Source organism: Macrobrachium nipponense, chromosome 2 (genome assembly GCF_015104395.2).
Source record: "Macrobrachium nipponense isolate FS-2020 chromosome 2, ASM1510439v2, whole genome shotgun sequence".
NCBI classification, from domain to species: Eukaryota; Metazoa; Arthropoda; class Malacostraca; order Decapoda; family Palaemonidae; genus Macrobrachium; species Macrobrachium nipponense.
Genome location: NC_087201.1, coordinates 75,297,179 through 75,318,784, shown reverse-complemented (window position 1 = coordinate 75,318,784; position 21,606 = coordinate 75,297,179). Strand labels below are relative to the sequence as shown.

At 42.7% G+C, this 21,606-nt stretch overlaps 1 protein-coding gene and 1 long non-coding RNA gene across 4 annotated transcripts in view; both read left to right on the top strand.

The window, feature by feature from the left end:
• LOC135220668 (uncharacterized) overlaps positions 1–12,032 on the top strand; it is a 37,087-nt gene extending 25,055 nt beyond the window's left edge. For 2 of the 3 annotated variants that reach the window (XR_010315750.1, XR_010315748.1), the window contains exon 3: positions 3,898–4,502. This is a non-coding gene — a long non-coding RNA (uncharacterized LOC135220668). Of the gene's footprint in view, positions 1–3,897; positions 4,503–11,945 lie in introns of those variants that run through there. The other variant, XR_010315749.1, reaches the window with a different exon arrangement.
• LOC135220669 (glutamate receptor 1-like) overlaps positions 1–21,606 on the top strand; it is a 713,951-nt gene that overhangs the window by 192,521 nt on the left and 499,824 nt on the right. The window lies entirely within an intron of this gene.

Below are 21,606 nucleotides of genomic sequence, written 5' to 3'. Positions count from 1 at the left end.
ATTGCCTTTAAAAATTTGTCATTTGTTCATACGCGAACAAACCTTCGGCCTTAGCAATAGGATAGACTCATACTTGGAGGGAGGTACAAGACATCCTAGACCGGCTGGGGCCTACCCACCAGTCCAGCTGCCAGAAGAAATGACTGAATGATTGAAGCCCATTGAGATGCTAGATAAATTGAAATCTAACCACAGACCCTGACTGACGTACAATATATGGGAGAACCATTGTACTATAGGGAACCAAAGAGAAATTTTGACTGTCCAAAAACAAACCAGGGTGCTAGGGTTTGTAGTACTCCTGACTCCTCCTTGCCCAGAAACTTTGACTGTCCAATAGCAAACCAATACACCAGGGTTTGTACTACTCCCAACCCCTCCTTGACAAGGAGTGGAGCATATGCTACCGAATAGAGGGTATGATATTTGTATATTAAGCGACCAAGCTTGATATCAGTATGACTACCTTACTCACCTGTATCAGACCAGTCCAGTGAATGATGTGTCTATTCCTTAACCCGCCCAAAGGAAGAAGGAAAGCTACAAGAGAAAGGAGGAGACCAGCCAACTCACTCATTGTCTCATCCACAAAATCATCTTGGGTAAGATACAAAAGTGCCCTGTTAAGGGCAGCTATGAGTTCCACATCCTGTTGGACAGCCACCACAGGAACCAGGGAAAATGTGTCCGCAGATCTGTGGGCAACATCCTCAAGATAGAAAGAGGTGAACGTGGACTGGCGTAACCAAGTACCAGCGCTCGGCACTCTATGTACAGCCAAGTTCTTTTTGAAAGCCAGAGAGGGACCACTACCCCTAACGTCATGCGCTCTAGCCTGTACAGACGTGGTGGTAGAATCATCAAGAGTCAAGTATGCCTGTCTGATGGCTTCCCGTATCCAAAAAGAGACAGTATTCTTTGACACCTCTTTCTTTGTAGGGCCTGTGCTAACAAAAAGTCTGCGGCAGCCTGGTCTAAGGTGCCGAGTCCTTTTAAGATAGCAACGCAGGGCCCGGAGAGGGCACAACAAAAGCTCTTGTGCATCACTACCCACAAAGTCATTCAGTGATGGAATGGAAAACGAAGTGAACTTGTCATCGTGCACAGAGGGATTTTGGGTCTTGGCCTTGAATTCTGGGACAAATTCGAAGGACACTGACCCCCAACCCCTGGTGTGCTTCACCTCATAGCTCAGACCGTGGAGCTCTCCTACCCTCTTGGAAGATGCCATGGCCAGAAGGAAAACTGTCTTGAGCGTCAAGTTCCTCTCAGATGAGCGACGCAAGGGCTCATATGGACTCTTAGTGAAGTTCTTGAGAACCAAGGAAACATCCCACACCGGAGGCTTGAGCTCTCTAGGAGAACTCGACTGCTCACCCTTAACTAGCTAGGAAAGTTCCCAGGAAGAGGAGATGTTGATACCTTTTAAGGTATAACACCAAACTCAGGGCCACCCTGTAGCCTCTAATGGCAGACACAGACAAATGTTTTTCATCTCTGAGGAAGGTTAAAAAGTCTGCTATTCACTGAATAGAGGTTGCGAGTGGAGAAAAACCCCGTTTACAACACCAATCACAGTAGATTGCCCATTTGCCTTAGTAAACCACGAAGGTCAACTTTCTGAGACTGCTGGACATATGCCCTGCTGTTCTCTGAGAAAAGCCTCTCACTCGGAGGAGATACTTGATACCCTCCAACCGTGAAGAGACAGGGATTCTACTGACTGGTGGAACCTTTCCGCGTGGGGCTGATACAGATGTCGCCAAGGGGGAATCTCCCTCAGAACCTCTGACAACGACGACAGCAGATCTGGGAACCATTCTGCCTGAGGCCACAGAAGGGCTACCAAAGTCATCCTGAGACCTGTGAACTCATTAGCCTGTTCAGAACCTGACGGATCAAACAAAACAGAGGGAAGGCAAACACCTCCAGGTTGTCCCAGTGATGTTGGAATGTGTCATCTGCCAATGCTAAAGGATCTGGAACCACTGAACAGAATATCTCCAGCTTCCTGTTGAAGCGAGTCGCAAAAAGGTCCAGTATGGGTCTCCCCCAAACCTGGAAAAGCTTGTCTGCTACCACTTGATGAAGGGACCAATCTGTGCCTAGGATCTGATCCTGACGACTGAGTTTGCCTGCGACCATATTCCATTTGCCTGGGATATACCTGGCTGAGAGCTCTACCGAATTGCTGACCGCCCACTGGTGAACCTCGACAGTCAAGGCGTGAAGATGACGAGAAACCAGGCCCCCTTGTTTGTTCACATAGGCTACCACCGTGGTGTTGTCCGACATGAGAACAACAAAATGTCCTTCTACCTTCTCCTGAAACTCCTTCGGACCCGGCTGCCTTCAACTCCAAGACGTTGATGTGTTGCTGCTTGTCCTCCAAACTCCAAACGCATGAAGCGATGAGGCCGCCTAAATGAGCCCCCCAAACTGCGAGGGAGGTGTCTGAGAATAGAAGGAAGTCCAGTGGAAGAGAACGCAGAGGGACACCTTTCAAAAGATTTTGGTCGTCCAACCACCAAAGAAGGTCTTCTCTCACTTCCAGAGACAGAGGAACCATTAATAAGGGTGGGTCCCCCGATGGAGACCAGAATTCTCCCAGTCTCCATTGCAGAGACCGAAGATGAAGACACCCACGAGGGACCAGCTTCTCCAGGGAAGACAACACTCCCAGAAGAACCTGCAACTGATGAGCTGACTGATGTGATGCAGACAGGAAGTTGTGCGCCACCACCCACAACTTCTCCAATCTCTGATCCGATGGGAAAACTCTTGCCACTGTCGTATCGATAACCATGCCCAGGTAGAGAATCCTTTGACTGGGTACGAGGTTCGACTTTTCCTGGTTGACTACTATGCCCAGTTCCAGACAGAACCGAAGTAGACGATCCCTGTCCTGCAGCAGCTTTTCCTTGGAAACTGTCAAGACTAACCAATCGTCGAGGTACCTCAGCAAACGGATCCCCTGAGCTTGGGCCCAACTTGGCACAAGAGAGAAGACCCTTGTGAACACTTGAGGGGCTGTCGTCAGCCCGTAGCAAAGGAACTTCCTGGACGTCGGATGAACAGGGATTTGAAAGTATGCGTCCCATAAGTCTATCGACAGCATGAAGTCGCCTTCCCTCACGGCTGCCAACACTAAACGCGGGGTCTCCATCTTGAACCGTGTCTTCCTGATGAAGTGATTCAAGGTGGATAAGTCAATCACAGGCCTCCATCCTCCCAACGCCTTGGGCACCAAGAAGATGTAACTGTAAAACCCCGGAGACGGACGCACCACTTCCTCTATCACATCCTTGTCCAGCATTTTCTGCACTTCCTCTCGAAGAGCCAAGAACTTCAGAGAATCTGGAGGATATGCCTCCTGAAGGAGGACTACCACCCACTTCTCCGCCCATAACTCTGCCACTTTGCCCACTGTGGTGCAGGAGAGGGAGAGGCACTAGAGTGGACCTGACCCTACGTTTGTTACTTGAAGTATGTTGAAAAAATTTTAGTCATTCTTTCATTTCAAAAATGAATATTAAATTCATATTGTTGTTGGTAACTATAAATATACTTGTTTAAATTTTTCAAAGCTTGATCATGGATAATGTCACAATGTAGCATTCGTTTTGATGGAGAATGTCACATGGTAGTATTTATTTTGTTAACTTCAAATACTAGTTTACATTTTTCCAAGTTAGATCCTGGATAATGTAAATTTAATGCAATGTATTATGCTGTTATATATGTAAATTTAATGCATTGTATTATGCTGTTATACTATATTTCATCACAGGACCTATTAAATATAGAATCAAAGTTTGAATATGTTGAAGATTCAAATCCTTTTAACTTGAAAGTATCTGGTACATAAATGTGAAAAACTTTATCTTGTATTTTCAGATATTTTCTTCTTACCGTGACGATTTAGACCACTGGGAACAGTGCTAAGTAGCCTTCAGAAGTTAAGGAGATTGAATGTTTAACCCTCAGCTTTAGAGTTTGACAATGCATAGAAACTCTTTGAGTTGTTTTCTGAAGAAACTTTCCAGAATTTTGATTTTGAAGGTGAAGATTCTACTGTATGTCAAGGTATGATAAATATTTAAGTAGACATCATATTCTAAAAGGCAATACCTGTGAATTTCTTGCTCTCTACTTCACACATTCTCAGTATCACACAGACCTAGATATTTACACAATAAAAGCAATGATTATTGTACATAAAATTTTTGAAAGGTTATCCTGCACTGAATGTATGGCTGCAATGTTAAGTGAAAAATACATATATGACTTTACTGCCCTCTTTTTTTAGGAAATATGTTATAAAACCTTCATAGTATGTTGTCAAAACTTATAAAAATCTCGAAAGATTTCTGAAAACTAAGTTAATTTTTAATAAAACTGTGATTGAGGGAACAATAGCATATATTTTCAGAGTACTGTGGCCTCAGGCAACTATTGTATATTTACCTGAAACTTCAAATAAACATTTTACTGAAGAACCATCCCACATCATATGTCTAACCTAGTTGATAATCAAAATGATATTGTTATGATACAATAAAGTTTTGTACATACTTACCCGGCAGATATATACTTACCTATAGTCTCCGATGTCCCCAACAGAATTTCAAATTTCACGGCACACGCTACAGGCAGGTCAGGTGATCTACCCTCCCACCGCTGGGTGGTGGGACTAGGAACCATTCCCGTTTTCTAATCAGATTTTCTCTTCCACCTGTCTCCTGAGGGGAGGCTGGGCGGGCCATATATCGTATACTATATCTGCCGGGTAAGTATGTACAAAACTTTATTGTATCATAACAATATCATTTTTGTACATGCAACTTCCCTGGCAGATATATACTTAGCTGATTGGCACCCTTGGTGGAGGGTAAGAGACAGCTAAATAAATATATAAAAAACAGGAAAACAACACATGTTGTAGGTTATAAAAACCTTGGTTCTTATCTGATTGGGCAGAAGACTTCATGGATACTGTCTATGAGTCTGCTTTGCCTCAAGAGCTTCAGCGAGGTAGTGACCTATGACTGAGAGCTCTTCTGGATCTTGTCAATGGGGGCTTACCCACTTACACGACAGAACCTTTTTAGGATTTTGTCAATGGTGGCTAACCCACTTACATGACAAAACCTATGCCTCTGGCAATATCAAGGAGCACAAAACCAATCCCGACCACCTGACCATTTCTAACCCTTGTTAGAACTAACAATTGAAAGGGGGTACCACGTAACCCTCTTCCCAACAACCATAAAAACACAATACCAACTTAAAATTAAGAATAGCTAAATTAAAAAGGATTAGTCTCAGTTCCCTGTCCCAGCACTGAATCCGCAGATACATAAGGCCCCAAAGAGAAGCACTTATCGTATGTCACTTTCACGTCCCTCAAATAGTGAGAAGCAAACATTGAATTGCAACTCCAGAACATAGACGATACTATATCATGCAGACATATTCTTCTGAAAGGCCAGAGATGTAGTAATGGCCCTCACTTCATGAGCTTTCACTCTAAGGAGCCTAAACTGTTCTTCTTCGCACGCCAGATGTGCTTCCTTTATTACACTTCTCATAAATAATGCCAGTGCGTTCTTTGAAATAGGTCTTCTGGGATCTCTGACTGAAAGGTCTTCTGGGATCTCTGACTGAACACCAGAGACTTTCTAGGCTGCCCTTCAGCTTCTTCTTCCTTTCTAGATAGAATTTCAAGATCCTGACAGGGCATAGGGATCTCTCTAACTCTTTTCCCACTAAAGACGAGAGCCCTTTTACCTCAAAACTTCTGGGCCAGGGTTTAGAGGGATTCTCATTCTTAGCTAAGAATAAGGGTTTAAAGGAGCAGATCGCTGACCCCCTTTGAACCCCACTCTGGCGTCCAGAGCCTGCAACTCACTAACTCTTTTCGCAGTAGCAAGAGCCATAAGGAACAGCGACTTCCTAGTAAGGTCTCTGAAGGAAGCCTCTTGAGGAGGTTCGAACTTATCTGACATCAGAAACTTCAGGACCACATCCAAGTTCCAACTGGGAGGTCTAGAGGACTTCTTCTTCGTGGTCTCGAAAGATCCGATAAGATCATGAAGGTCTTTATTCTCCGAGATATTCAGGTCCCTGTTCCTGAAAACTGCGGCTACCATGCTCCTATATCCTTTGATTGTAGGAACCGCTAGACTACACTCTTCCCTTAAAAAGAGAAGGAAGTCAGCAATATCGGTCACAGAGGTATTGGATGAGGATACCTTCTGTGTCCTGCACCATCTTCGAAACACCTCCCACTTCGACTGATAGACTCGCAAGGTTGACGTCCTGTGGGCTCTGGCGATAGCTCTAGAAGCCTTAACGAAAAGCCTCTCGCTCTGACAAGTCTTTCGATAGTCTGAAGGCAGTCAGGTTGAGAGCGGGGAGGTTTTTGTGAAACCTGTCGAAGTGGGGTTGTTTGAGCAGATCTCTCCTGAGTGGCAGGGATCTGGGAAAATCTATCATCCATTCCAGTACCTCTGTGAACCATTCCTGAGCAGGCCAAAAGGGTGCGACCAGAGTCAGCTTCGCTCCTTCTGAGGAGACGAACTTCCTTATTACTTCCCCCAAAATCTTGAATGGGGGAAACGCGTACCCGTCTATTCCTGCCCAGTCCAGAAGGAGGGCGTCTACCGCTATTGCCCTTGGATCAGAGATGAAGGAGCAAAAGTTGTCCAGCCTCTTGTTCCAGTGTGTGGCAAACAGGTCTACATTCGGTCTGCCCCAAAGGTTCCACAGCCTCTGGCAAACGTCCAGATGGAGAGTCCATTCTGTGGGGAGGGCTTGATCCTTCCTGCTCAGCAGGTCCGCCCTCACGTTCCTCTCTCCTTGTACAAATCTGGTTAGAAGCTTGATTCTTCTTTCCTCCGCCCACAGCAACAGGTCCCTTGCTGTTTCGTACAGGGAGAAGGAATGAGTCCCTCCCTGTTTCTTTATGTATGCCAGAGCCGTGGTGTTGTCTGAGTTGATCTGGACTACCGATCCTCTGACTTCTGGCTCGAACTTTATAAGGGCCAGAAAAACTGCTGCTAGTTCTTTCCTGTTTATGTGCCAGTTCACCTGTTCCCCCTTCCAGGTGCCTGACACTTCTTTCGCCCCTAGTGTTGCTCCCCATCCCGACTCTGAAGCGTCTGAGAACAACACCAGGCGCGGGTTCGGCTTTAGCAGCGACATTCCTTCGTTTACTCTGAGCGGGTTGAGCCACCAACCGAGGTCCTTTTTTATCCCTTCCATGATCAGAAAGGTGTCCGCTAGGTCCAGCGACTTCTGGTCCCACATCCGCCTCAGGTAGAACTGAAGGGGCATCAAGTGAAGTCTTCCTAGTGAAAAGAACTGTTCCAGAGAGGAAAGTGTCCCCAGAAGACTCATCCACTCCCTCGCGGAACTCCGTTCTTTTCCTAAGAAGGCTGTCACTTTTTCCAAGCACCGTTCTATTCTTTCCGGGGATGGAAAAGTGTGAAAATCCCGAGAATCCATCAGAATCCCCAGATACACGATGCTCTGACTGGGAACCATCTGGGACTTCTCCCGGTTTATCAACAGTCCCAGGGACTGGGTCATCTCCAGAGTTACTTGTAAGTCCTCCAGACATCGATCCCTCTACTCGGCACGAATTAGCCAGTTGTCTAGGTAAAACGAGAGCCTCACCCCCTCCAGATGCAGCCACTGGGCTACATTCTTCATGAGGCCCGTGAAAACTTGAGGAGCCGTCGACAGGCCGAAGCACAAGGCCCTGAACTGGAAAATCCTTCCTTGGACCATGAATCACGGATACTTCCTCGATGACGGATGAATGGGTACATGGAAGTACGCGTCCTGAAGGTCCAGGGAAACCATCCAGTCTCCTGGACGAAGAGCAGTGAGAACCGAAGAGGTCGTCTCCATAGAGAATTTCCTCTTCTCTACAAAGAAGTTTAAGGCGCTTACGTCCAAAACAGGTCTCCACCCCCCTTCGGAACGAGGAACAGGCGATTGTAGAATCCCGAAGAGTGGAGATCCTGAACTGGCTCTATGGCCTCCTTCTCTAGCATCTGGTCTACCAACTGAAGAAGGGTCCGCCGCAGAACAGGGTCCTTGTACCTGGCTGATAACTCCCTTGGTAGTTGTTGTCAAGGGAGGCCTTTCTCTGAAGGGGATGAGGTATCCCTTCCTCAAAATAGAGAGAGACCAGCTGTCTGCCCCTCTCTGTGCCCAGACTTCTGCAAACTTGAGGAGTCTGGCAGGTACCTACTGTTGTCTGGAGGACTTGACTTTTACTTCGACTTCTTGAAGGGTCTGATAGAAGACCTACCCCACTTCTCGGGTTTGCAGCCTCTGAAAGAAGATCTCTGTGAAGGGCCCCCTCGAAAGGGCTCCTGAGCAGGAAATTTCTCCTTCCTGGTGGAGGAAGCCGCTGATCTCACCTTCCTCGACGACTGAGCCAACAGATCCTGAGTCGCCTTCTCTGCCAGGGAGTGAAAAATATCCTTAACTAACTTCCGTGGGAACAGCTGGTTCGAAAGAGGCGCGTAAAGAAGTGAAGCCATTTGAACAGGAGACACGGATTTAGTGAGGAAGGAGTTGTATACTGCTCTCTTCTTCAAAGTCGCTGCTCCAAAGAGAGGCCATCTCCCCCGATCCGTCTCTAACTGCCTTGTCCATACACGACAGTATGCTGTTTAGCTCCTCCGGTCCTAGAAACTCTGGGTCTAGTCTTCCTTGCCAAACCCCCAAGGGACCAATCCAAAAAGTTGAAGACTTCAAATACTCGAAAAGTTCCCTTGAGGAAATGATCCAATTCGTTCATTCCCCACGTAGTCTTCGCAGTAGGTAGGGAATGTCTCCTGGAGGAATCCACCAAAGTGGAGAAGTCCGCTTCTGCCGATGAGGGGAGTCCCAACCCCATCAGTTTTCCTGTTTCATACCAAATACCATGTTTTCCCGAGAGCTTGGAAGGGGGAAAAGAAAAGACCGTCTTGCCTGCCTCCTCTTTGGACCTTAACCATTCCCCAACTCCTTGCAAGGCCTTCTTCATAGAGATGGTGGGACGCATCTTAAGGAAGGAGGATCCTTTCGATGTCTTGGTGCTGGAGAAAAGCGATCGGGGAGAAGGAGGAGCAGCCGGGCTAAGGGAGTCTCCAAACTCTTGTACCAACAGGGCCGCTAAAGTCTTGTAGTCCGACAAACCCGCAGCTCTGGGGGCTTCCTCCTCCGAGACGTCTTCCAAGTCTTCCTCCGCTGCCACTCGAAGACGTTCGTGAGACAAGGCCACTTCCCCTGCAAGTCTGCCAGGGGGAACACGTCCAGAAGTAGCAGAGCGCCTGACAGGAGAGGAGCGCCTACATGGAGAAGAACGTCTGGTAGGAGAGGCGCTTCTATCCGTGGAAGAGCGCCTACCAGGAGTAAGGCGCCTGCCTGACGAAGAGCGCCTGCCAGGAGAAGAGCGACTGCGAAGAGAGGCACGTCTACCAGGAGTAGAACGCCTGTCAGGAGAATCACACCTGCCAGGGGAGAAGCGCCTGCTGGGAGAAGAGCGCCTGGCAGGAGAAGAGCGTCTGGCAGGAGAAGAGTGTCTGCTAGGAGAGGAGCACCTATCAAGAGGAGCGCGCTTGCTAGAAGAGGAGCGGCTAACAGGAGAAGAGCTCCTAACAGGGGAGAGGCGCCTAGAACTTCTCGGAGAAGGGCTCCTGTCCCGAGAAGCACGTCTCTTGCGAGAAGGGAGGTCTTCCGTCCGAGAGAGAAGTCTAGACCTCTTGATCGGAAGCGCGATGTCCTTCCTGCGAGGAGGATCCTTATCCAGTGCGCCCATCAACGTTGAAAGCTGCTCCTGAAGGTCCACAAGAATGCGCTTAGTGGACTTCTCCTGATCTCCTTCAGGAGAAGGCGAGAGAGACCTCGGAGAAGAGGGAAGAGCCGCACGAGAAGCAGGGCTGTCCTGGAATCTCCTGGCTCTCTTCGAGTCATACGGCGACTCCTCAGGGAACCGCTCCAGGCTGGAGTCTAAAACACTGCTGGGCGCCTTCCAGGATCTCTTCAAAGGGCGAGACTCCTCAGCCGAACTCCATCCGCGCCTTGGAGAAGCCGAATCGGACGGCGAAAAGCACTTCCTAAGGATGCCTTTCCTGTGGCGATCCATGGCAGCCTGGGTCGAGACAACAGGGCCTGCCGAAGGGATGCCTGACCGGTGGGGATTCTCTACAACCTCCTTACGGTTTTCGACATTCCTCCTCCACTGGGCCTGGGAGTTTGGAAGAGGTCTAGACCTGGGAGCGTTGCGGAGCCGATCAGACGCCCCCTCCACTACACTGGGAACACTGCACACATCACTTCCCACAGCACTCTTACCTTCCATTGCAAGCAACTGCAATTCCATCCTGCGCAGAGTGGCTTTCATGTCAGCCATCTCAGAAGACGAATCCGCAGGTTCGATGAAGGGAGACGGGGCTGGAACTGGAGGAGAGGTTGCAACAACTACATTATGGTTAGGTTCTAAAGCATCCTCGACTAGCTCGTTAGTACGAGAACTACTGGAGCTTCTGGACGAAGCTTTCCTAACCCTGTCCTTCTCTAACTTCCTCAAATAAGAAGAAAGAGACTTCCATCCTTCCTCAATCAAACCCTCACATTCAGCACAAGGATTATTAATAGAACATTCATTACCCCGACACCTCATGCATACAGTGTGAGGATCTACCAAACCCTTCGGTAGTCTCACCTTACGGTCATCCATCGCACACACTCTAAATACAGTACCAGCGTCAGACATATTAGAGAATCAGAAAAAGCAAATCCTAAGAAAAGTCCACAAAAGTGTATGCCAAGCCAACGATCCAATACGTCACCAAAAGACAGTCCAAGAAAGATCCACGGCAAGCGAAAAAACGAAATCCAAATCAGGAGGAACCACCAACAGGTGTTGCTGAAACCAGTGACAGAGAAAATCTGATTAGAAAACAGGAATGGTTCCTAGTCCCGCCACCCAGCGGCGGGAGGGTAGATCACCTGACCTACCTGTAGCGTGTGCCGCGAAATTTGAAATTCTGCCGAGGACGTCGGAGACTATAGCTAAGTATATATCTGCCAGGGAAGTTGCATGTACAAAAACCTAAATTACACTCAAAATCTGGAAACGAATGATGTTTTTTTAACATGAATTAATATCAATTGATAATTTCCATTCATTCATGTCATAAAAACATAGTACTAATAGTTTAATTTATTTTTTCTAGGATGTCAGCTCAACCTTATTTAGATTACTTAATTTAAATATTTCCCTAGGTTAGAATACTTTCCCTCCTCAGTCACTTGTATTACATTTAGCATTTTTTTCTGACAAAGATGTAATTAATTTAAGTATTTCCCTAGATAAGAATACTCTCCCTTCTCAGTTACTTGTATTATAGTATTTTTTTTCTGACAAAGATGTAATTTCAAGAATAGTATAGCCATCACAATCGCAACACAAACATCACTTGTGCCACACTCTTTAACATTTATTTGGTGGTAATGGTTAAGGTAAGAGTAAAGATAAAAGCAGGGACAATGATCAATACAAATACCACTGGCAAACAAGTCCATTTGATTGCTCTTCCTTTATAGTCCCTGCTTTTATGACCACTGGCTGATCACAGATGACAACAACACTACTACACCAAAATGCTAGTTTGTTACTAAACATTTGCAAAGAAATTACAAGCATTATTGTATAAATGAAGAGCAACAGTGCATTAAATGTGTAGTGTAATTAATACAGGAATCAACTTTATGCACCTTATTTAGCTGCTTCATATGTTATAACATTCTAGTCACAGACTCTTAATGCATTGCAGTACCGTGAAAGTCTTTAATGAATTGCTGGTAAATACAATTTAATATAAGGAAAATGAAAATACACTAGATAAATTGAAGGAGAAATTTTATTCCTTTTATTTCAGGCATACAACACCTTGATTTTTGCACAGTACCCAAAAGCCAGTACTATTCTTATAAAGAAATGTACTAAGAACAAGTTTTGCACTGTATAATAATTATTTGAATAAAAATGTGTTAATTTAGGTATGGATTCTTACCTGTTCAGAGTGACTTGGAATGTTTCAAGTATAACCATGTTTGTTCTCTGTATATGCAATAACATTATAAAATAATTCCAGTTCTTCAGCCACATATGACATGAATCTTTAAACTAAAACAATATCTTTTACTTTTTATGCACTGTATGGGACAAACTTTGAGTGCTATGCATGTAATCATAACTGTCATAATTGTAATTACGGTAGTAATAAGGACAGCAGTCAAGACAATTATGGGGATGTTCCATAGACAATGCTTCGGATGAGAATGACAAGAGCCCCATTCAGTCATCAAATATTATGCAACCATCAACACTAGTGGCTCAAGCACCTCACCTCATTCTAGTGTCTTACATCCCACGCTTCTCAACTAACATTTTGACCCATATACATGTATCACAAACTTTAGATATGATATGCATAAACACATAAGAGAATATTAAATGCTTTAAGATGCATTATAAATTTCTTGACTGAGATGTTAAGTATAAGGCTGAGTTTAGTGGTTCATGTTTGTGCATTATGGCACAAATATAATTTAGTTATTGAAGAACACATAAAACTGATGAAATAGTAATTGGATTGTGAGGTTATATAGCTTTACAGTTGATTTACATGTTACCCAGTGATTAGAGGGAAAAAGTGGAAAGGTGACTGAGCTAATGAGGGCAAAGTATGCCCCTTTTGATTTTAGTTGATGCAAGGATTAAATGGCTTATGGTATATGTGATAAATTGATTGAATTGAATACAGAATTTAGGCCAGTGGACAAGCACTGGAACCTTTGAGGTCATTAAGCACTGGAACCTTTGAAGTCATTCAGCGCTGAAAGGGAAATTCGCAGTAAATGGTCTGAAAGGTGTAACTTGAGGATAATCTCACAGTTGCACTATGAATCAATTGTTAGGAGATGGTGGAAAATAAGATGGATGAGAATATAAAAGGAGGTATAGTAAAAGGAACAAAAGAGGTTGCAGCTAGGGGCCAAAGGCAAGCTGCAAATAACCTCAAGTAATGCCTACAGTGCACTGCATGAGGTGCACTGATGGCACTACCCCCCTACAGGGTATACGGGATAAACTTGAGAAGATTAGTTTACAGAACAAAATGACTACCAATGTATATCTAGAAAATAATTATATCTTTTGGGGACCTAAGAACAAAAATAAGGTGTATTTTCCTCTATTTTTGTCAAAATCTTGATAAAAACTGGCATATATGGATAGTGCATACGTGGTTGTACTTGCTGTAAAGCAATTATTTTAGCTAATCTTACTAAAATACAAACCAAAACAACGGTTTTATTTATCTTAAAGGCTCATTTATATCGAAAGGTAAGTCATTTATGTTTCTTTTATTAGGGAAGACACATGATCAAGTTTTACAAGAAAAAAGGGCTATTTACTTCTTTATGCATACTACTCTCCCAGATCTCATACCCTAAAATGAACTGAGTTTTCAATTTATGTATTTGACACAAAAAAGCTTGAACTATGAAACTATGAGAAAATGGAATTTTTATAATAAAATTAAATTTTATTGCATACTTACCAAACAAATATATTGCTGTATGTTCCTACAGCTGGTAGACAAACAGATTCAAAACTTCCACGGTTGGCACAGCCATTGTTGATGTAAGTGACATCACTCCCTCCACTCAAGGGGAGAGCCTACAGGTACAACTGTCCAGGTAACATCAATTTGTTTCTGCCCAGCCATCCACCTGTGGTGAGGAGGGAGGGCTTTAATTAATAAATGTTTGGTAAGCAATAAAATTTTATTTTATTTTAAAAATTAAAAAACTTCCATTTTGAATGCAGTGTCTACCAAACAATTACACAGCTGATTACCCATTACAAGGATGGGGCGCTGTGGATATAAGCTTAATTCAAAAATAACATATGATTCTTGAAAAAAGACCCAAAAGCACTGTTAATGCCTGTTGTACCTTACCTTATAAGAGAGCTACTGCAGGAGAATACTGCCTTGGTCGGTGCTCATCTTACATAGTAGAAGGCTTGGAGTATGACAATGAGTGCCTCTACATGGAGTGGAATATCTTTGTAGCCATGGTGTTCACGCTGATTAACAAGATACAACAAAATATTGCCCCTTGCCCTGGGCTAAGACCAGAAATAACCAACAAAAAAACACAACAACTGTCACCTGCACTTAAGGCGAAAAATAACACCTTTTGTCGCTAACTTGTGTAACTGATGCTAATGCAACTAAAAATAGTGTCTTCTTGGCGAGGTTCTTCATAGACAAAGAAAGAAACGGCTCAAAGGGAGGGCTCGAGAGCCATTTCAGTACTATAGTGTTCCCCCGTATTCGCGGGAGATGTGTACCAGACACCCATGCGAATAGCTCAAACCCGCGAAATAGTTAGAACTCTCTAAAAAATACCTATATCTGCCTATCTTGAAAGTTCAAATACCAAATGTCTACTTAAAGTATTATCCTACATCAAATATACCATTGAATTGGTATTATTAATATCATTTGAAAGTCATCTTAAACATTTTACCATTAGAAATATACAAACAGCCAATAGCAGAGAGAGAGAGAGAGAGAATAACTCCTTACGATTTCAATAGACTGAAATGAACATCTGTAGGCAACACTTTTCCCCTCCCATAAATACATATATTTCTCCAGAGAAGAGAGAAAGAGAGGACTGAGCAATTATGTTTGTCAGTCTATCAATTCTTTTGCTGAGAGCGAGAGAGATAAAAGAAGGAAGAATAGAAACACCAAATGAATACCTTATGTAACATCCTGCATCAATTTACCTAAATTATTATCATATTACTGTATTAATCTTAGAGATTGTATTAATATAATTTCAAAGTAATCCTAAACATTAGTCCCACCCTTAAAGGTATATACTTATAAAACTTGCAGCCAAGAGAGAGAGACAGAGTTACCACTATGACAAGTATCTTGTGGGTAGAGAGAGAGAGAGAGAGAGAGAGAGAGAGAGAGAGAGAGAGAGAGAGAGAGAGAGAGAGAGGAGAGAGAGAGAGAGAGAGAGAGAGAGAGAGGCTGCATAAAAACCATTAAATTCGTTGACCATTGTATGGCATTGTTACTTTCCCAGCTCCGAGCATCACTGGAGTTATGAGAAGGAAGGGAAATTGATACAGAAAAAGACAAGGGAAGAATTTTCATTTGAAAATTAGTATCGTATAATTACTACTTCTATCTTTATATTATTATTTGAAAATATAATAAACACATGCATCTACCATAAAAATTCTCTCATCTCAGTAAGAAAGAGGAGTAATCCTTACAAGTGAAATGGAAAGGTCATTTTCATCTCTCTAAAATACTACCATTATGAAATTTTGTAATTACAGTTTTATTATTATTATTATTATTATTATTATTATTATTATTATTATTATTATTATTAAATAACTGAAATTATCAATAAACATTTTACATACTAGTACCATAAAAATTCTTTCATCTCGGTATGAGAGAGAGAGAGAGAGAGTTTATCTCTGTTCTCTCAGAAAATACTTATAACGCTTCCAGCGAAAGAGAGGGAGAGGAGTTACCACTATGGCACATATCTTGTGTGGCAAAAGGGGGAGAGAGAGAGAGAGAGAGTTAACCTTAATTAAAAGTGACATGGATTGATTAGTATTGTATTTCTTTAAAATACAGTGGTACCTCGAGATACGAAATTAATCCGTTCCGAGGCGGCCTTCGTATAATGAGTTTTTTCGTATCTTGGAACACATTTACATGTAAAATGGCTAATCCGTTCCAAGCCTCTAAAAACACCCCATTAAATTTCATAATAAAGCTAAATTGACCTATAAACAATGAAATACTACAACATTTGGACCATTCAATACCTAAATTAAGACTAAAAATGCAAAACCTGTAAATAAAGTGTATATTAGTGTACAAGAAATATTATTACTGTAACGTAAAATGTGGAAGCTTACCTTTCGAGTGGGGCTATCTCCGAAAGTGGCGGCAGAGGAGGAGGAGGGGCAAACGGCAGATAACGTACGAAACACTTAACTTTACGAAAACACATAAAAAAAAAAATTTAAGGAAAACTATAAAACTAAAAATTACGAAACACATTAACAAAACTGTAACACTTAACTTACAAAAATCTAAAAATTAAAATTTTTTTTCTTTTTTTTGATTTTTAAATTTTTTTTTAACTTTTACGTTACGTTTTTTTTTTTTTTTTTTTTTTTTTTTTTTTTTTACAGAATTTTAACTTCATCACCACTTTCAATGTTCTGTTTTCATCACTTGGTTCTTCCTCTTTGCTTTCAACTTTCTGTTTTTTATCACTTGGTTCTTCCTTTTTTTTGCTTACTCCTGCTAATGCTGAAGGCCTCTTTAAAAAATAACGATCCAAGGAAGATTGCTTCTGCCTACTTTCACAATGTTCTGAAACGACTCAGGCAAACAAAAGTCATCGAACTGCGCAAGCATACGTCCTGTGTGAGCCTTTTCGGGGTGTCTTTTTTCGATAAACGATTGCACTTTATGAAAAGCAGCTAAGACATCCTAATTTTTGCCGTTGTCATAGGCTCCTCCTCCTCTTCATCGCCGCTGCTAGAGAACTCCTCTGAACGACGTTATGTTGCATGGCCTCCAACTCCTTCAGGTCATCCGTCGTAAGCTCCTCTTGGTGCTCCTCGAGAAGGTCGTGATGTCGTCCTCGTCGACGACCAGCCCCATGGACTTGCCGAGTGCAACGATCTCGTCAAGATCTGGTTGGGAAACAGTTTCGGGATCGTCAACTGTTTCGGACTCAGCAGCACCAGCTTCGCCCATGTCGAATCCCTCGAAGTCTCGGGCGGAAACGGCATCAGGCCAGAGTTTCCTCCACAAGGAATTCAAGGTTCACCTCGAAAAACCTCCTGCCAAGCTTGGTCGATGAGTCGGATGCAAATGACGATGTCGAAATGCTCCTTCCAAAAATTCACGCAAGGTGAGGTTTTGTGGTATCGGTGATGTCGAAACATCTTTTGAAAAGATGTTTCGTGTACACCTTCTTAAAGTTCGCTATCACTTGCTGTCCATGGGCTGGAGGAGAGGGTGGTGTTGGGCGGAAGAAAAAGAATCTTAACGAAGGAATACTCCGCTACAATATCTTCCTCGAGGCCAGGAGGGTGGGGAGGGGCATTGTCCAACACCAGCAGACATTTCAGGGGGAGGCGCTTCTCTTGCAAAAAACTCTTCACAGTCGGGCCGAAACACAGATTTACCCACTCGGTGAACAAAAGCCTCGGTACCCAGGCTTTTGCATTAGCCCTCCACATCACTGGAAGCTTCTCCTTCAACACTTTGTGGGGCTTGAAGGCTCGAGGAGTCTCGGAGTGATACACCAGTAGGGGCTTCACCTTGCAATCCCCACTGGCGTTTGAACAAAGTGTGAGCGTAAGCCTGTCTTTCATAGGCTTATGCCCGGGTAGCTTCTTCTCTTCCTCCGTGATGTATGCCCAACGAGGCATTTTTTTTCCAAAAAAGGCCAGTCTCATCACAGTTGAAGACTTGCTGAGAACTGTAGCCTTGCCTTGGTCATTATCTCGTCGAACGTCTTTTTAAAGGCTTTGGCCGCTTTCGTGTCCGAGCCGGCAGCCTCCCCATGCACGCACCACCGAATGGATGCCAGGTCCGTTTACGGAATTTCTCGAACCAGCCATGCGAAGCCTTGAACTCTGGGGTTGGCGTTGAAGTCCCTTCCCCTCCGTCGTCTTCCGCCTACGCAATCAAATCGCCAAAAATAGCACTGGCCTTGTGAGCGATTGCTGTCTCCGTTTCTGTATCGCCAGCGGTTTCTTTGTCTTTTATCCAGACGAGGAGCAGCCGTTCCATCTCGTCGTGCACATGGCTCCTCTTGCTGGACAAAATAGTGATGCCCTTCGACGGTGTAGTTGCTTTGATGGCATCCTTCTGTTTAAGGATGGTGCCTATTGTCGACGGATTACGGCCGTATTCCTTTGCGATCACACTCAATCGCATACCAGCTTCATACTTCTTTATGATCTCCATCTTTGTCTCCAAAAACAGCATGCACTTCTTTCGTGAATTTCAACTTTCTTGGGACCCATGACTACGTTAATCATGTACGTTAATTTACGTAAAGTTACACAATACACTCTTCGCACAACACAATAATATGTACTGCAACGAAATCACTAACGAATTTACGTTACTAAACGAAATCATTGGACTAAATGAATGCCGATTGCGTACGGTAAAGTTTCAGATGCGAAGTGGCCGAGCTAAGGCACGCCAACACGTACGTATAGAAGATGCATGATGGGAGGGATGCTGTCCAATTAGAGAGAAGGATCTCATGGCTTGGCTAGCATCAGGAACCAATGGGAGAGCAGGAGGATGGTGGCGAGTCTACTATAACTAAGATGGCGGCGTGCGGCTGCGAGTTTCAAAATTGTTATAGGGCGAATCTCGGACTTTCAGAAAACCTTTCGTATCTTGAAAACTTTTCGTATGTAGAGCAGTAAAATTGTTTGTGTTAGCTTTCGTATCTCGAGTTTTTCGTAAGTTGAGCCTTTCGTATCTCGAGGTACTACTGTACTATCACATAATATGAATTTTGTAATTACAGTTATTAATATTATTATATTATTATTATTATTATTATTATTATTATTATTATTATTATTATATTTGAAAGTATTAAAAACATATAGTACAAGTACTATAAAAAAATCTTGAGTCTCAGTAAATGAGAGAGAGAGAGAGAGAGAGATGAGAGATGAGAGAGAGAGAGAGAGAGACGAGAGAGAGAGAGAGAGAGAGAGAGAGAGAGAGAGAGAGAGAAATTACATGAGCACTTGGTGGCAACAACACAACAGGTCCTCCCCCTCCTGTCACTTAACTTGATATATCTGACAGTTTTAGTACCTGGAGTTAGAGAGAGAAGACTGGGATTTCCTTCATTCTTCCATAATTTTTTAAAATTTATAACCTAAAATCTTACTAATTCACTATGGTATTTTCTTTAATGAATTGATATTATTGCTGTATACATTAATGTTAATATTTGAAAATAGTAAATCATTTATTTATCATAGAAAAAACATACATTTTTGTAGTAGAGAGAGAGAGAGAGAGAGAGAGAGAATTATTATTTTTATTATGATATCATTTAAACTTATTAAACTTACTAATACAGTATTATTCAAAATTAATATTTGAAAATTAGTAAATGATTTTTGTATCATAAAAATGTATTTAGTCATGAAAATAAACATCAAAATACACTAATTAGGGATTATTTTTGTCGGAAAATCCCGTGAATGGACGAATCCCTGCAAATAAATGGGTAGGTAGGTATGGTCCAAAGAGAAATCCGCGAATCAGTGAGTCCGCGAATTCGGAGAACGCGAATACGGGGCCCACTGTATATTGAGATTCCATGCTATAGAGTCCTTTGACGATTTGGAAGTCTCGAACTATTTAAATTGATCAGAAAGATCACTATTCGTGAGTCGAGCAGACGACGGGTTAGTGAATTGTTTATTACAAAAAAATTGTACTTTTTTGCTAGCACTTTTTATTTATATAAGTCTATATTACTATTTTGACTTAAAAATTTTTTTTATAATTGTATGGCTGAAATAATTTGTTTTTAATTTTTAATAATTGTATGGCTGAAACAAATGTAATCTTTAATGCATTCTAAGAATTGCAATTTAGTGGAACTTGACACATATGCCGATGCCTTTACAAACTGTTTCCATAAATTCTAGATGTCATTATAATGCAATAATGATAAAATTGCTGTAATGTTTATGTATAGTCAAATAGATGCACTAAATTCACTTATTTCCACAGTTTTGTGTAAGTCTCCAAACTTATCCCAGGTTTGGAGGGTAAACAGAAAACAATTGGCAGCACTGATAAAAAAAAATTGGAAAGCGTGAACAACATCATAGCTAATGTTCACAGCAAAACCGATGAAATTTGTGTCGGGAATCTGGTTCCTTTTACAGCATGAAATATTCTCAAATGAATTATTATGAATACGTAATAAAAAAAATGCAATTCATAACCTTATTCTGGTCTTTAACTAATTATTTAAATGTTATCTAGGGCACTCTTCTTCTTCACAAACAATTGCTATGTTTACCTGCTCGAAAGCCAAAACACCCTCGTCATTTAAGATTGTTATGAAGAAAGTGTCCCAGCATCTATGATACATGTGGTGTGCAGATTTAGCTCAGGAAATGGGAAGTTTGTTGACACAGATGACAGGAAACATCGAGATGGCATCAATCTTCTAATCATAATGTGTTTTAAGTAAAAATTTTGAAAGCACCATGGAGGTAAGTTTGCACTGCGCATAGCTAGACTTTCATTAACTTCTGTTTACCCGGAAATTATGGCCTTAATTTCTAACTTGGGAGAAAATACTTACTTCAAGAGAAGAGTTGAGGTTTCAAGGTGTTGCTTCCACGCTGCTTGGGTTTTGACTGGCGTCTAATTCTGGATACTGGCAGTGCTAAAGTTATTTTGGTAAAACTTCAGAAGCATGCTGCACTGGATATTAAAAAAAATAATCATCTACATGGAAAGAGCAAGTGAAAAGCTATATAAAAAGTATAGTCATTATATGAGAGATTGTTTGGCCAACCACAGTTTCATTTTTTGACACCTCTGGAACTTTGGCCAATGGCCCGGGTGTTCGGAAATTTTCTCTGCACAAGGATACATTATCCTACCAATACTATTTCAGTTCCTTCTTAGACATGGAGCCGGTAGCCAGCACTTCTTCTGAGCAGCATTTACGGGATAATATTCAAGGCCCTGTTAACGAAATTCCAGCATCTTGTAGCGACTGTTATTTAAGTTATGGTGTGTCTAGTGTATTCTGGAAAAAATACACAAAAAACTAGTGGATTTGTGCCAGAGACGTAGTGCTCTTATGGGGGGGGGGGGCGGGGGGGGGGGGGGTTGCAGGAGGGAGCAAAGCCCGCTGCTAGGCTAGGCCTAGGTGTGGCACACTAGGTTAGGTTAGGTGGTTTTGTTAGGTTAGGTAGTGCACTGCATATCACTTTTCTCCTGCTCCCCCACCCAAAAACCCCGGTTCCCACTGGGGTCCCCTATAATTGAGGTTAAAGGTTGGATAAGTGAAGTTTCTTGTTTTTAAAGTTTCCTCATGTTTCTACACATTCTGCAACACCAATCTGGTGGTTTCTGCCATTTTTGTTTTTAAACCTTACAAAACTGGTGCGGCCCTCTTCTAAATATTTACCGTATTTTTTGTTATTTTTTGGGAAAGTGACCAAGCCAGTGGTACAAATGTCCGCCTGCCACAGCGGTGCTTTACCCTAACTCCGTACGGACTGCAAGGGATGTTCCTGCGAACACAAACAGCCAATAGGGATTGGGTTGTCGAATTTATTTCGCCATGTTGAGTACTAGCCCCTGGGAGTTAATTACAGTCGACCCCCCGAAAATTCTTAAACTAAGCACCCCAATACTATAAGGAAGCTGTAATTTCCAAAGAAATACC